Genomic DNA, 17,343 nt, shown 5'->3' with positions numbered 1-17,343 from the left:
TTACATTTCACTCACCAATAATTGTGTAGTTTAGTCGTGAAACGTTCAGCAGCTAGATCCATTCAAAGCATGTTGTGAGTAAAAGTTGTTCCAACACACTCTCACAGCAAAATCGTCAGGATTCGAATTACTTTTCTAACTTTGTCTAATTCGTATGATATAGTGCGACTGCATTCATTTGAATTCATACGTCTTTCACCACAGCCAATGATGTTGCTGAACATCGTTTCCATCTAATATGCGACAATTACTTTCCTCTGTCACACGCAACAGCTTCCTATCATGTTTACACACTCTAATGATCAGTTAGGTTTAGATAAGGAGTTTGGGTAAGGGCATAATATTAATAAGTATTTCCTTAATGCCTCGTGTGTGGCACTCACACTTACTTCCGTATTAGACATATGGGAATTTGCAACAAGAACAACATCATGCGACATCACAAATAATAGTCAACTTGTAAAATATGAATACCTTTCCATGAGATCGGGTTGGTTGTAATTTGTGTCCAAGACGAGATCCATGCAACCCATTTGTCATTGAATAAGGTCTCTTTTAATACCATTTCTGTTCTTTACAGTCAGTGGTTGATCAAAAACAACTACATAAAACATTTAATTCTAATCATGCATCGCACAGATGAGGTAAAGCTGTTTACTGAAATGCCGTTTTTTTGTTAAAGAGACAGTACCGGTTTTAGAATGTGTTCAACAAAATCAATGTAAATACTAGTAAATAGAACAAATTATGCAATTTAACAAATATGTAACAAAAATCATATATGAAATATGATATTTAATATATTGAATACATTTATTTGTTCATTTTTCAAAACAAAAATGATTAAAAAGTCATAAAATATAATTAGTAAATTTATATTTTCCTAATGTATCTAGTTAAAAAGGTCCCCAGCATAATTAACAGCATTAACTGGGAGATGATTTCTTTGATATGCAAGCAAAAGGGACATTATAACTGAAATAAACCCAAATTAATCAATATTGAATCGAAAGCTTGTGAATCAGAATCGAATCAGGGAATCTGTATCAATACCCAGCCCTAGTACACACGCACGCACGCTGAAATGGGTTCTCAGCGATATGCCGACAGGGGCTGTGATATGCAGAAAAGGACACCGACCCCCCGACCCCGTTTTTTTAATTCAGGCTTTCTTCATTTATTTTTGGTACTTTTCAAATACGTTATATTTGCATATTGTCTATACATATTTCAGCTGGCATGGATGCTGGCAAAACAATAAAATGCCATCCGAGTATGATCACAGCATTTCATTCACTCTCCACTATTATCACTGGAGTTGCAGCACACAAACAGCCACACAAACTCTTGCAACTCAGAGAAACACTTGCAAACTCCTCCATATCTACACATCCACTGTCTGCTTAAATCACAACACTGCCATTGCCATTGATCAAAGCCTCCTTCTCCAAGGGCTCTTCCTACATCTCTTAGACCTATACCTCAAGTGGACAGAAATAAGCGTGTCTAACTAATGTTTCGTTCCCTGGAATTGCCAGACCACCCGTAACAGTTTGCATTCAGGTTTACTCCTTGGCACTCAACTTCAAAATGTTATTAGCTTAGATATGAATTCCCATGCTAATGCGGTTTACTTTATTGCTACCTGCTTGGATGCATGAGTAAATTTAAATCACAGATGCTAATATACAAACTACAATCCACTGTCCTCTCAACTAGCTCCTTTTACTACCATGAGAAATGATCTCCGGGAAGATCCCCAGAGGGGATTAAGAAATCCCCCAGGACTTCATCAGCAATCTTCACACCCACTCTCGAAAAGATGTGAAACTACGCAAGACAACAGTGTCCTGACTATAAGCTTTTTTAATGAGAGAGGCCCTTCGTTACAGAGACGACAGGAGCTCTGACACAAAGCAGGCGTGCGTCTTCGCTGCAGATCTCGAGAGTCTCAGACAGGTGAAGTGTGGTAATCAATATGCTCTACCGGCAGGATGCCCCAGCAGAATACTAATGAATCGCTCTCTCTTCCCTCCACACACACATATATTCCTACTCTCACACACTCACTCAAACACACATTTCAGCCTTTCCCCAGGCTGATCGGGCTGCAGGGAATGAGAAAGCAACCGGACTGATCACTGCCGCCCTCAATGCTGCACACGCGCGTGCGTGCGTGCGTGCGTGCGTGTGTGTGCGCCAAGGCACAGATTACACTGCCATTCTACTCGACACTTCAAAACATCTACAGGGGAAACAAGGTTAGAGTCAAACCCAGAATACAGCCACAGCTGCACTGCCCCTTTTCAACACAAGCACATGTGGACACACTTGCAGCCTGATATACAGTATACAAAACAAAACCACAAACACCTGGGTCACCACACACAGGAACAGACACGTTAGAGATGCACACAAAGAACAAAAACAACAAAACGCACTCAGACACTCGTAAAGGTATGTCATGGGAGGACACTAATTCATCACAATTTACAGTTGAAGTCAGAAGTTTACAGACACCTAAGCCAAATACATTTAAAATCTGTTTTTCACAAATCCTGACATTTAATCGTAGAAAACATTCCCTGTTTTAGGTCAGTTAGGATCACTTCTTTAAGAATGTGAAATGTCAGTATAATAGTAGAGAGAATGATTTATTTCAGCTTTTATTTCTTTCATCACATTCCCAGTGGGTCAGAAGTTTACATACGCTTTGTTAGTATTTGGCATTTTGGGTCAAACATTTTGGGTAGCCTTCAATAAGCTTCTCACAATAAATTGCTGGAATTTTGGCCTATTCCTCCAGACAGAACTGGTGTAAATGAGTCAGTTTGTAGGCCTCCTTGCTCACACACGAGGATTAAAGTCAGGGCTTTGTGATGGCCACTTCAATACCTTGACTTTGTTGTCCTTAAGCCATTTTGCCACAACTTTCGAGGTTTGCTTGGGGTCATTTTCCATTTGGAAGAGCCATTTGCGACCAAGCTTTAACTTCCTGGCTGATGTCTTGAGACGTTGCTTCAATATATACACATAATTTTCCTTCCTCATGATGCTATTTATTTTGTGAAGCGCACCAGTCCCTCCTGCAGCAAAGCACCCCACAACATGATGCTGACACCCTACATGCAAAACAGTCAATAAAAAGTGAAACAATCGGTCTGTAAACAATTGCATCATGTCCAGCACAATAGAGGCTCTATTTGTTTCTTCAAATTAGAGACAGGATTAATGCAGATATCTGGCTTGAGCAAGTTAAACTCAGGTGCTGCTGTGATGTTCAGGTGTTGAACTGTGCTTGAGGCATCCTCCACATCCATAACAGATGGCGCCAAATCTACAGCTGCCATTCAAGTTTTTTTACGTGTGATTTGATGGGAGTCACATCAAATCACACGTAAAATCCCTAGCCAATCATGTTGATAGTTAAAAATAAAATCAGGAAAGGGAAGTTACAGCACTTAAAACGTAGTTAAGTAAAAGTATAACATTTATAAACTACTTTTAAACTACTGAGAAAAAACGACTTACATCCCAACACCCCTGGTGATGCCCAAGTAGACAACACAAGTTTAAATCCAGCCATTACTGACCAGCAGAACAGTTATAAGCTAAAGACAATAATGACCTTATGTGAAAATTTAATTCTTAATAAGCTGTCATTCTATGACACTAGCATATAGTAAATTAAAAACAGTGTGCCCAACATTTCACTATTGTATCAATAAACGTGGCAAAAGGAACTCTCAAACCATCTGGTTAAATCCACACACTTAACATGTCTTCACTCTAGAGTGACTGTCATGCTCTACTAAACAAAATACAGTCCCATTGGAATTCATGGACACAGAAAAGCCATGTTTGGTTTTTCATTTTTGGCCTTTTTGCCACTTTTATTGACAGTGGTGAGACGACAGGAAATTATTTGGAGACAAGATTGGGAAATGCCACGAGCTTAATTAGAACTTGAATTGCCTGCCTGAGCGCCATGGCTCTATGCCAGGATTCTGACAGAAAACCTATTCTCAAAATTGCAAAAACGGATGTATCTGCTTAAAAGCTTTTGTATGTTCTGGTGAGCTGTTAAGGCCGGTTGTAGCAAACTTTGTTTTAAGGCAAAAAAAGTATTTGAAAATCAGCCAAAAAGACAAAAAGTTACAAGGCTGTATACTTACCGTCTTTCACAAGGGTACTAACTACAATCCAGTGAAGCATTGTGAATGATGTAATTAAATAAAAAAATGATTTAATGATTTAGGTTGTTGATTCCAAGTATAGAAACAATATATATTGTTTATTACAAAATATTCCGATATGTACCGTTATAAAAGTAATTTGACAGTAAATGGAGACAGACTCTATTACGTCTCTCACAGTGCGACATGGGAGTGGGTGGTCGCTCTGAGGCAAATTTTCCATCGATAATCAACCTCAGAGCCCAAGGTAGTTCTGTCTTGAAATGTTTGCAAGTTATCGTTCAGCTATGGAAACAATTGATGGGATTTTTACTTCCGGAACCAGACTGTTTCGCTCTATTGCCCCCTTGAGTACTGAGGTTTGTTGCCATTGGTAATGTGTTGGCCAAGGACTCACATCTGGGTATGCTGAAAGTATGTTTCTGGCCTTAGTCCTCTCCACTCTGTAGTCAACAAGGCAGCAGCGGAGGATGTACAGTAAAGCCAACAGCACATTTTATATAAGCAGAATATAAACATTTTCATATAACAAAGTGTAATCAATCGCCACTAACAAGAGGATACAACCTCACCATGGCAGTTTCACTCACAGTTGGAGAGCAGTGCGAGGACACTCTGGAAGCTTTTGCTCTGTCTTAGCTGAGGTACGAAGAAAGCCAGGAGCTCTAAAACTGGAGCGAACAAATCAAAACTACCTAACACAAAAAACACATTGCAGCAGTTCTACTTATGTCTGCACCCTTGACTTGTGACACTGTCATCTGCCACCTGGCAAAATCCCACCCTCTTACTTCCTCCTGGTAAACCAGCGGCGTTGAACTACACCATACCGCCTATCTACCCCAGCTCACATGCCAACGGCAGAGGCGCAGGAAGGTAGAGAGGGTCACCATGTCCTCATCTGTTATCTGCTGCCATTCGTCAGCAGCCCAGCTGGAGGAGGCAGCACCTGCCACAAGGGGAGAATGCCCAATTAGGCAGCTGTCACGCAAGGCAGAGGCTCCAAACTCATCCCTGTCAAACTTGAGAGCAGCTGCGAGTGCCAATTACAGCAAAACATAAACTACTTCAGCTATAGGACAAGGCAAGTGCATAGGCAGCACATGATGTTCGACAATACCAGCTCTCTGGCTGCAGGCACTGGAACCTTATAGCAGACACCAAGACCAACATCCACTCTAAAAAAAAAAACTGAGAGACAGTTTAGGATCAGACGGGTAACTGGCATACATCTGAATGGGAGAGATCATAACACTGTATATGGTGCCTGTTGGAATTGAAGTCCCGTCTTAGCAGTTTTAGCTGGACCAGCCAGAAAAATAGCATAGCATATTCGGAAAGCTGTTTAAAAGCAATTCTGCAATTCTGACGGTGGCACAGAAATTACACTCTTCAGCTTTAATACAACAAATGCTCCACATATGTCTATCCACCTGGAGCTCAGGAGACAAAAAACCTTCCTAGATTAATTTACATTGGCAAAGATGAATTGAATCATGACATATGTATCTTGATGTGTATTGTATAGTTGCAGATACTCATGCCCTAATGGAGAATGTTCCTGCGAGGACTGATGGACCCACTTTCTATTCCATTTCTATTTTAACCTCTCCAAACTTTTTCTGCCAACAGGGTGACCATAATGTAACATTTAGATCTACACATGCCTGGGGCCTCCATAATCTCCCTACTGTTAATTAAATGATGAGGGACTGTAGGCAAGCCGAGAGGAGAGACGAACAAAGCTGCTAGGTCTCCTGCCACAGAGAGACTCGTTAATATTAAAGATTTATGCTCTTCCTCTGCCAGTGCCACAGACATTTCAGTGTTACACGTGCAAGTGTGTTTTTTCAGTGTGTTTTTTAGGGCAACGCACTGCAGTGCAAACTAGAGAATTGCTTTGGCCTCAGCAATGTGTCAGGGAGAGAGGAAATTGTTGACAAATTTGTTATGATTGTACAATTTATCATCTCAAAACACTTGTTTCGAGTATGATGAAAACTAATCTGCAACAGCGGAATGAAATGAGCTGGACGCCAGCCAGCGGAAGATTTACGGCGGAGAAATTCAGGAATCATGATAGAGGTTATTGATCATTTAGTCTCCATGGTTTCTCTGTATAATCGGAAAAAAATGCAAAAAAGTTGATAGTGGATGCTTGAGGGCAGATTAGATTAGCACAGATAGCTCATACACATGGCCGTTCCATTTCTGATGGGCTCTTTTCAGTTCAAACATTGGGTCAACTGAGTTCACACTGCTAAATCCAGCTTTAAGTTGTCAGTATGGTGACATTGCCTCACAAAGAATAATTTAACCCACAAATCCTTTAAGACGTTTTATTGTGAGGGTAACAAATTCGACTCACCTGAATTTAAGTTTATCTAAAGACCTTATTCTCCAGATTTATTCAGACAAAACAACTCAAACAAACTGCTCTGTGGGATTTTCCACTAAGCTTGAGTGTGACTGCAGGGCTAACTAACGGAGGGTTAACGGTTAATTATCAGAGAAAATGGATAAACAAGTTAAAAGCAAGAGAGGAAACAGTTGTGACAGAACAGTCTGGGGTCCAAAGCATAATTACACACTTAAGACACGCTTTAAAACATATCAATGATAAATGATATAAGAAACCGATGGCATTTATTGTAAATAAATATATCACAGTTATTTTAAACATGCCACAAAGGGAAGTTTGTTAGGTTTCATATGATAAAACGATTATTAATAAATTAAGATCAAATGGTTGGTTGTTAAACTTTGTGGAACATGTCTATACTGTAGTTGGTCTGTTCCGGTGAATAAAACACTGGCTTGATATGTATGCTAAAGAAAAAAAACAACCTTAACACAAGTTGGGGGGGTGGGGAACTCTGTTTTGAGAAAAGGTCTAGCATCATTTGTTTGCAGAAGACACTTGGTTTGAAATGGTTATGTAATGCATTGAAATTCAGATTTTAAAGTGTGACTTTAGCACCCAAAATTGTCCAAATACTTTTTGGAGCTACTGTAAATTACATTTAGATCTCTCTTGCTATATTTTCATACTTATGTCTATTTAAAAACCACAAACACACTTGTTTTCCAGGCTCTGCTGGAATATGTGTCACAAGAGTAGTTTTAAAGCCTGTTGGCTGTGCTGAGCATAATCGAAGGCAACCCTCCACTGGCGGTGTGGCTGCAGGAACATTGGTGGGGGGACAGATCTCTATATGAATGACAGATCTCTATATATGAATGTAGGAGGGAGACGAAGTATTTAACAGTGCCCCCCCCCCCTTCCTGTTGTTGCTGAGAGTCATGTGACCTTGAGATGCATCCCTGGCACAGTCAGGGCTCCCTTGCCTGCAGGCGTCCTTGAACTGGATCTGCAAGACAAAAATCTTCACACTGCCAGATAGACATCTCAAATCTTCCCCCTCCAATGTCTCTCTCTCTTTTCAATCTGCGTGGCTGTTATCTCCTGCCCAGTGGGGAAGTCTTATCTGAAAGCTGGATCTTTAACCTTAACACTGAACTCAGACAGAGGCGGAATTTAAAAATATCTCGCTGGTGTATTTTTACTCTCTGCTGCACCTGAACCACTAGCCTAGATGACTTTTCTGTAGACAAGGGTTTCTATATCTCAACTGGTAGAGCATGTTCCTAGAAATGCCAAGGTTGTGGGTTTAAATCCCAGGGAACATGTTAACTGATAAAAATGTATTGTAAAATATAGATGGTTTTATTTGGTCCTTATGACAACAGGATTAACAGTTTTTTCCTTACATTTTAAGCAATGCAGTTAATTGTCACTCACAGAATCACAGTCCGTCTCTCTGTGAAAATGCACCTTTAAACATGAAGACATGATTTTGTTCCTAATATTTTAATTTTGGTGGCTTAATGTGAGGATTACTTCAAAAACGTGTTACAATGTGGAAAAATGTAGATTGCCTAAATACACTTCTGATGGTACATTTTCAACTGAGGTAAAGTTGTTCAAACATGCACGAGTCGTGACTTTTTCTTAGCAAACGATTTGTATGTTTTTGATTTGAATTGCTCACTTCACTTACATCAGTTAGGGCCAGACTTTCAATATGATTTCAACCATTTATTTTGTTGCAATGCTAGCCATTGGGCAATACTAGCCATCAATTTTTACTTCCCTTTATTTGTCACTTAGCTTGTGCTTATTCTAGAACCTGTCCTTATCAATAATTTTTTTTCTGAAGTGGAACTTTCACATTCTCACATATTAGTTTTGGCCACATATCTTTCATTAAGTGCCCTTCCAAACAAGGATGATTCTCCAAAGAGAGCAAGCTATGCATGACAAGTGTAACAGGAGGGGAAAGAGTGCCTTTCATCATCTCATCACGCAAATGCAGTGCCTTTGGTTGCACAAGGTTCATCACTTTAAACAAATATTTGGACTGTCCTCTGTGCACTGACACCAAGGTGAGGAGAAATGTCATGTTTAAACACCAACCCTGCTTTACAGCAAACAGGAACACAACACGCACGCAGCTCACTCGGGAACGTGTGGATCCTTCGCGGGAGACTTTGCAGTGCCATGCGGACTGACCTTTCCTGACTGTAACATTATACAATGTCATATGTGATCCTGCTGGAAGCCATCTGCCATGGCCTCCTCTAGCAACATGCAGGTGTCCGAGAGATCACAGCTTTCCTCACCTTCACTGGAATTTATCAGATTACTGGAGGAACACCCAACGCGCCAGGTTTGGGACATAGTTCTCAAGCCACTTGATATACTCAATTAGACCAAAGGTCTTTCACAGTCGCGGACACATAACGTCAGTAGTTTTTTAGTATCTAACCCAAACCAATATAGGAAATCGTTTACCTGGGACAACGGTCAATAATACGGTTTAGCAGTCATAAAAAATACCATGGCTGATCATTCAGAATCAAGCATTCCAGAGAGATGTGTAATAATGGCTAATATACCGCACTACACTGAAGTTGTGCTGGATTGCATGCTGTTCACAGAGGCCTGCACACTTCAGTACACTTTCTGTGCAAACTGCCTTCCATTAGCCAGAGTATCATGATAAGAGCCTTGGCCTGTGCACACTCAAAAACTCAAATAGTGAAACAGCTTGGTCAGGTCAAAGTCTTTTTCAGTTAGTTAGATTCAGAACAGTGGTTCATTGTAGCAGAACTCTCTAGATCAAATCCTCAATAGTGCCATAAATGGGCACTACTCCAAAAAATGCTTTTTGGGGTCCAAAGTCCTGTCGTTCATCAGTCTGCTCTCTGCTCCAGGCCTGATGGTCTGGCTGTGCCTTACTTGGTACGCAGGGTGTTCGCCTGACCTTTTGTGGTTGACAAAAACAACAACACATCATAAAAGCCAACGCCCAATGTGATCTGTCTTCAAGGGCATAACGATGAAGCACAATTTCCCATGACTACTGGCTTTCATCCGTACAGTGATCCTGATGTCACCTCCATTACCTTGAGCTACGGAAAAACCTTGAGCCATGTGTAAATAGTGTGTCATCTTTTAAATTAATTGACTTGGCTGTGATTGGATTAGAAATTCAGCGGGGTCCAAAGTCTAAGTCCACTTCTTTTCTCATTTAACACTAACTGTTTTATTGCATTTTACTGTATATCAGTCAGGGTTCAACGTTAAGGAATTGTTTCTGCTGGACAAGTCAGGCCAACGGTTTGACTTATTCTTTGCCTTGCCAACATTTTTACTGGCCCCAAAAATAAATTCGATTTTATTATTAGCAATGTGTTTTTGTGTAATGTGTAATAAAAAATATTAAATGTCACAATTTTGATTACATTTGATAAGTGGCCTTTTAACAGTAAAGATTTTTTATGTGGTATAACACCTTTGGAACTCACTGTAGATTTGTCCATGATGAGGCACTTTAGTAACTGAATATGAATTAAGATAAAGCCTTATAGGACTCCCACTGATTATGAACTCCAAAAGATACAACATAACATTTTCTCAGCTCTTGTCTCAGCAGATCTGAATGGATGTGAAGGTCCGGAGAGACCACAGACCTCCATGGAGAGTTGAGCGTCCGTGTTTCACATTCGACAAGCTGTTTAAAAGACACAGCCCTTGCCGTTGACCCACTTCTGTGTGGTTGTGTCTGGCAACAGCCCCTGTACCCCATTTGACTGACTGCAGCACCGCAACCCTCTGCTTCCCTGAACTGTGAGAAAAATAGGTCACCATGGCAAACTCCCCCAAACAGAATGTATGAAGATTGCTGCATTTAGTTTGATCAGGCAGCTCTGCAAAAGTGAAAACACAAACACAGCTGAGCGAGAAAGAGAGTCTACCTTCATTAACCCCCATCTTTCAGAGTGCACACTCTCTCCTTGCGTCAGTGGCGTTTGAGGGTCTTATCAGATGCCAGGAATGCATGCAACACATGCCTTAATTAAACACGGCTCACGACCCATATGTGGCCGCCTGAACTGCTAACATCACATACACAATTCTCAATCATTACCGAAAAAGTGACTACATCAATAAAATAAGATTTGTCCGGTTTTTTTTTTATTATTGTATTTGCATATACAACCACCTCCTGAGAAATTATACCCACTTAAACAGAGCTTTGATAATTATATAAAATTATTACCTGGTTCTCTGGAATATTGATTTCGACTGGTCAATTGGGGCATTCTGCAGTAAATTATTTTATTATAAAGACCACTAAACTGTATAATTGATTGATGTGCCAGAATTTACCACATATCTGTGTCATCACAAGTCTTGTATCTCAGCAAATTGTGTTTTTCTCACATTAACGCAAGCTTGCCAAGTACAGCCTATTGTTGTTTCGAATTTTTTTAAGACAATCTAATCGAAGCAAGGGAATAAATTCAAATCAATGTTTCATTAGTGTTAAGTCAGCCGGTCATTATTACAACAGAGTTTGGTTTCTATATTATAACATACATTTATTTTGCAATAATGCTAACTGTATGCTATCCCTTACTTCACATGTTTAACACAAAAGTTTTGAGATTTCCAGATATGCCTATGTTTCCTTGTATTTTGCTGACAGTGATGTGAGATGTTGATGTGTGTTTCCTCTCTCAGATCTGTGAGATCTGTGAGAAGTCTTCTGTATGATGGCTGTAAGGTGCGAACATATTTCCAAACACCACCAACAGACACATATGATGAGATATTGATCGCGTTCATAACGCCAATAACACAAGCTCTCGTATGTCTGCCTTTGACCCAAACAAAAGGGATGTGAGAATTTCATCAGTTTCAAACCCGGACATTTGGCACATTTGAGTTAAGTTAATGTGTTTTAGTTTTTATCTCAATGAAAACTGTGATCATACAATTTGCCATAATTACAACAGGCAGTAAAAATAAAGACAACTAACAATCAACCGATTTGGGTTTTTAAATGCCAGATGCTGACATCTCGAGAGCAGAACGATTAATCACAGATACAACTCTGATAGATGCATAATATATCCATCACGATGACGAGAGATATAAACTACATTTCTGAAATAAAACAAACACTTATTTTATACAATAATCCCTCAAATCACAAAAAACATTGAAAACAGATTTCAAAACAATCATAACTGTGTAATTTTAATTCGGCTACCTCATCTGTCAGCATGATGCCAGTGAATCACATTCAGTCTCTTTGTTTTGGTTGATGCTCGTGTCCATATGAAGTGTGTGCGCGAGCACGAGCAACAGGTAGCTGGCTGCAGTTCACTTGACGGCCACCGGTGTCATTAATAACAAGGGTTTCTGAATCTTACATACTGCACCATTAATTAACACCTCATGAGCTTAAATGAAAATATATGCATAAAATGTAATATATTTATTTTCATCAACACCCATTCACTTCCCTGGCAATTCTGCTCAACGTCTGAGCTTCACACAAACACATCTAAAGGGCAACAAGAAGCCACTGAATCAAACTGATCGTTGATCTTATTAAACTGGTTTAAGTGTATTTAGGGCAATCCATACCTTAATATAACAGGCAAGGGCAGCTTGGACACAGACAGGTGGCTTAGAGAAGAAATCTGCTCTATTTGAGCCGTCTGGCGTCTGCAACAAAATCAGATGTGTAAACGAACTTACACAGCAACAACATATGTAAACAACCACCACAGGTCAGAGGCCACAGGTGAACCAGATTCAACACAGCCAGTATTTTGCTGTGACAGACACATAGGGAGTCATCCAGTCCAGTCTCATAAGAGTGCAAATGTACCACATTAGCTCCCCAAAATACTCACTGAATGTTTGGCTTCAACTCAAGGTTCAGTGGGGCAGAACTTAAAAATACCAATTCACACCACAGTGGATTCATGAAAAAAAAAAAAAAAAAAAAAAAAAAAACTTTATCACTGTATTCTGGGTGCAATCCATCTCGGATAGTGCATTTTGTCAGGGCTGGGCAATGTATAGAACAATTATAATAGATTCACTATACTTCTGATGACCATGAAAAAAAAAAAAAACACAAGCAACAATGCATATTGTGATCATTTTAATGCTAATTTAATGCACTCAAATTAAGTTTTAATGTCAAGAGTCATTATGCTTTTTTTAAATAAAAGGAAGGTGACCATTGGAATGTAGAATTTCTTTATCTGGTTAAAAGTAGGCTACATTTGGTAAACGATTTAAAAGTGTTTAAGAAATGTTTCTTGCAGGTTTCTTGATTTATGCAATTGAAGTGGTTTTAAAATAAAAACAATAATCCATTTCATTAGAAGTGCTCCAAATGTGGTTTTATAGGTGTTGCTTTTTAATCAGTCACACAAAATGTAGATTTATATCCAGATATTTATTGGCATATATATATATAGGTATCGGCCTCCAAATACACTGAATTATCAGTTATCGTATCGGCCCAAATTTCCATATCGGTGCATCCCTAAACAACATCATTATTAAAGTTGAGCTCAATTAATTTCTGTAACTCAATTTCAATCAGTTCATTTAAAAAAATAAATCCAAAACTCTGATTCAATGACTAATTCACTCGTGACTGTGTGCCATTTTTCAAATATTAAAATGCTTATCAAAACATTTGAAGGTAAATTTTGCGTCATTTTTTATTTTGTTTAAAAAAGCTGAAAATTGGAACACATCACCCAACCAACCCTAAACTGAATTCTGTCAAATACAATTGTTTTCCCACCAAACTGAAACAGGCAAAGTCACTTTCTACCTTAATTTTTCATTTCCGTGGTGCACAAAATCAATCACGAATCAATGTTCATAATGCACCGCACTGAAGCTGTTAATTCCTAAAATTAATGAATAAAACACTCACCCACACCTTCAGTCAAGTGTGACACATAAGCCCTTCTCATCCACATGGTGTCACATGACTGAATCTTGTTTTAGAGAGTTACTTAAAAGCTTTCAGGTCGGGTCAGTCAGGTCAAGGTCACAGTGTTGCGTTAATGCCAGGAAAACAGGTACTGTCTCCATAAGCCTGAAGCAGGACACAAGGACGTCTGTCTGAGGACATCTTCCAAAGAACTAAGGAGAACTGGCAGGCCCCTCTCAACTAATCAACGACCTACAACTGATTGGAATGGGGCATGTGACTACACACTAGGGATGTTCAAAACCACAAATTTTCAAAATCAACTAGTTGGTGGGATGTCAAAATTCCACCACCTTTCCTTTCTCTTTCACTCAGTGTAACTTCCTGTGACAGGGGTGCATACAAACAACAGTCCATAATAATATATCCCAGCAGGCCACGCTGCTTGAGGCATAGAGAGTGGGGACATGCGACAGTGTGTCTTTCTCAGCAGCTGATGAGGTGTCCCTTGTTGCCTGGCAACAGCTCAGCATGTTTTAACCCTTTAAGTTAGTCCTAAGTGATTCAGCAGTCCAGAGATGGGCGGTCTGCTCCAAAAAGTGAAAGGGCTTGATTACTCACCATGGTTTTGGTTTGCAGCTGTGTGTCCAAAAACACAGAGCAACACAAACCTGTTGCACCGAGCTGTCCCCTGACCTCTGCATGAAGTCTGAGTCTTAGCTGAAACGGCCGCATGACAGAGGTGGCGGTCACATCAACAAGAGCAGGAAGTACTTGAGTGCACAGCCCATGTTTACACCTGGTAATGACAGCCGTCTCAGGTAATCCGATCACAAGTGGTCAGACGAGACAGATCGCCGTTTACACCTGGTATTTACATGCATCTCATATGACAACCCGTGATCGGATTCAAGGAGGGTCAAATGCAATGTGGTCACTTTTCTGACAATCAACCATGTGGTTGTGATCGGATCACCCAAGACGGATTTTGATACCAGGTGTAAACAGCGCAATAGATTTTACCAGGAAATCCCACTTTGGTAACAAGACTTTCAGTTCAATCCACATAACCTCTGAAGGCCTCTCAGTCACTTTCTCATATTTAATTAATAAAACATTGTCCATGTGTAACTGAACCCAAAATCAAATATTGACCAGTATTCCTGTGTAATATGAACGGAAAGATTTTAGATGTGAGAAAGTCATTATTCCTGTCTCCTGCTCTGTGAATTTTGTACTGATGTTGCACACATTCTTTTTTCACTTAAAGAGAGGAGTTACAACCCTTAAAACTCTAGAAGAATCAATGGGAAAGGCTGGAAATTCACTTAACAAAGCATATTTTTTGCTCTAATAGTGTAACCTGCTTCAAATACGATAAAATTTACTAATTGCACCCAGAAGCAGTCAAATCCTCTTGAACCAATTTGCCGGGATCCCCTGACCTCCAAGTCCATCATACCTCAGGGCACAGTTGGATACAAAAAGTACAGCTGGCAGTTATAGGTCAGCCTGGAAGTAATTATATTAAATTAAATTGGTGTTATACAAGTTCTTCAGAACATGTTTTTCAGGATCAGCAACTCTTACTGTTTTACCAGGCCAAGACTCTTTTAGAAGTGACCTAGGAGCTTTTGATGCCCTATTTCTTTGCAGAATGTTTTCTAACTCAACATCTTACACTAAAATAGCAAAAAATAAAAAATTAGTGTTTAGTTTTAACTAGACTTAAGATCAATGCCTTTTTCATGCATCGCCATTATTTCCGATACAAATAGGGCTACAGGTTGCCCAATAGTCTTTGACTCTCTGAGACACAGACAATATTTCAGACATTGTCACAACTTTGGTAAAGTGTGTGTGTCAGGGTAACTTAAAGGGATCGCACACCGGACGCATCTGGTGGACGACATGGCATGTTCTAAAAATCTAAACAATCATTTTCTATGAAGGTATGCACATCGCCGCCATTACTCTGTGTCTGCCGGTGCCTAGTGCAACTCGCATAGTTTTACATTAAATTCAACTAAAATCATTATCAAAGGACATAGATTATTTACTCTAGCCATCACTGGATGATATATTGTGTATTTGTATCTCATATAGAAAGTTTCAGCTCAGTTTCAGTCTATCTCATACAGCACTGAGAAACACTGCTCTTATTTTGCACATATTTAGATGACCTGCTGACATGATATGAATACAGAAATAGTTGAATAAAAATACTGATACAGGGATATTAAATATTGATACAATATTGTGAGAGAAAGTATTGCGATATATCGATATTTGATAATACTAGGGCTGTGCCAATACTAAGTACAGTAAATGTTATATCACCCCCTTGTGGTCTCCCAAAGCTATTATACCAAACTACATTAAAAGGGAGGCCAGCTGACAGTGAATTGGAAAGCTCACAAATTAGACTTCTAATTTATAATGTCGGCTAATGTTAATATATCGATGCCTCAAGAAAATAACGTGCCAATCAATAATCTATGTTTCAAGATTTGATGACATACGTAGTTCTAATCTAGTCCAGACTATTTGCAGACTTTTTATTTTTTTGCATGTTCTGCATTGATTTTGGGATGGATTTACTGAATCTGAAAAATGGAAACATGGCAAAATGTTTCTATAAAGTGGGCAAGAGTATAACACTCATTTGAAGCTAACAGCGCAATCGAATTTGGCAAAAAAGATTTCATAAACAAACGCGGAAAGAGGACGGAGGTGTACAAATTAGTACACCACGAAAATCTGCAGAGATTGTAAAGTTCTGTGGCCGCAGATTCAGTATGGGCCAGGTTATATCTTTAGTTATCATGGAACTTCACATCATACAATTGGAATTTGTTTTAATTGTGTGGACAGTTCGATTGGCAGGAGTGTATAGGGTCACTGCTGGTGATGCTCAATTTATCAGAGTAGCACTTTCCAGCAATACTGCTCCGCAAATTCAGCAAACTATAAATCGCTTGCAATAAATCAATCAGCAAAAATCAATCTATCGCTATAAATGAAAGCCCCATCCCAATCTCAAGGCTGGGGGAAGAAGAATCTGTATGTGCCTTGTATTTCATACTTTGTCAGTGTTTCAGGACCCTGCTTTACACCTACAGATCAAAATTACAGTCTTCATTCCTTTTTTTGATTAACAAAACCTCTCATAGTTTCAGCACCAATGCTCACTGTCCTTCTGGCTGATATATAAAACAAAGATTCACAGCACAAGGAACAAACGTACACCAACTGTGTCCCTGAGCTGTCATCTGACCTGTTAATGAGTGCAAGGCGCCCGTGGCTTCTATGGATTTACGGTATGTTACACCAAGGAAGTTTCTGTTACATGTGTTAAAACCATGTGCTTTAATCCACACGGAGTGTGTGCACCAAAAACTTTTTTATTTGGTATTCATGATAAACATTAAATATGATGTAATTTGTAATGCAGCAAGAAGGCAATGAAAAGAGTTGAGGTTAATATTTAGTGAACTATTTTAAGGTGACAAAGAAGCCAGCACTGTTTTGTCTAAAACATGCCAAGTAGAGCTGTCTGCTTGCATTTCTCTCAACAGTTCAGATTTATCTAAATGCTCTTGTAACATTGCAAAGGGAATAGTTTTACACCTGTACTGTAGATCTAACAGACAGAAAAGTATCTACATTTGCACACAATCCTTGTTTTTATTAAAGGCATAGATCACTCAAAAATGTATATTCTCTCATCATTTACTCACCCTCATGCCATCCCAGATGTGTATGTCTTACTTTCTTCAGCAGAACACAAAATATGTTTTTTAGATAAACATTTCAGCTCTGTTAGT

At 39.3% G+C, this 17,343-nt stretch overlaps 1 protein-coding gene across 3 annotated transcripts in view; it reads right to left on the bottom strand.

Annotated features, from left to right (window-relative positions):
• The window catches only part of LOC127636121 (nuclear receptor-interacting protein 1-like), a 31,043-nt gene that overhangs the window by 11,223 nt on the left and 2,477 nt on the right, over window positions 1–17,343 (bottom strand). The window contains exon 1 of one of the 3 annotated variants that reach the window (XM_052116527.1): window positions 5,038–5,142. The exons of 1 other annotated variant lie outside the window; for it this stretch is intronic. The gene's annotated coding sequence lies outside the window, so the exon portion shown is untranslated. Of the gene's footprint in view, window positions 1–4,768; window positions 4,873–5,037; window positions 5,143–17,343 lie in introns of those variants that run through there. One more of the 3 variants, XM_052116528.1, reaches the window with a different exon arrangement.

The sequence above is a fragment of the Xyrauchen texanus genome, chromosome 43 (genome assembly GCF_025860055.1).
Source record: "Xyrauchen texanus isolate HMW12.3.18 chromosome 43, RBS_HiC_50CHRs, whole genome shotgun sequence".
Taxonomy (NCBI): domain Eukaryota; kingdom Metazoa; phylum Chordata; class Actinopteri; order Cypriniformes; family Catostomidae; genus Xyrauchen; species Xyrauchen texanus.
Note: the sequence above shows the minus strand (reverse complement) of the source record. Positions and strands in the feature narration are given on the sequence as shown.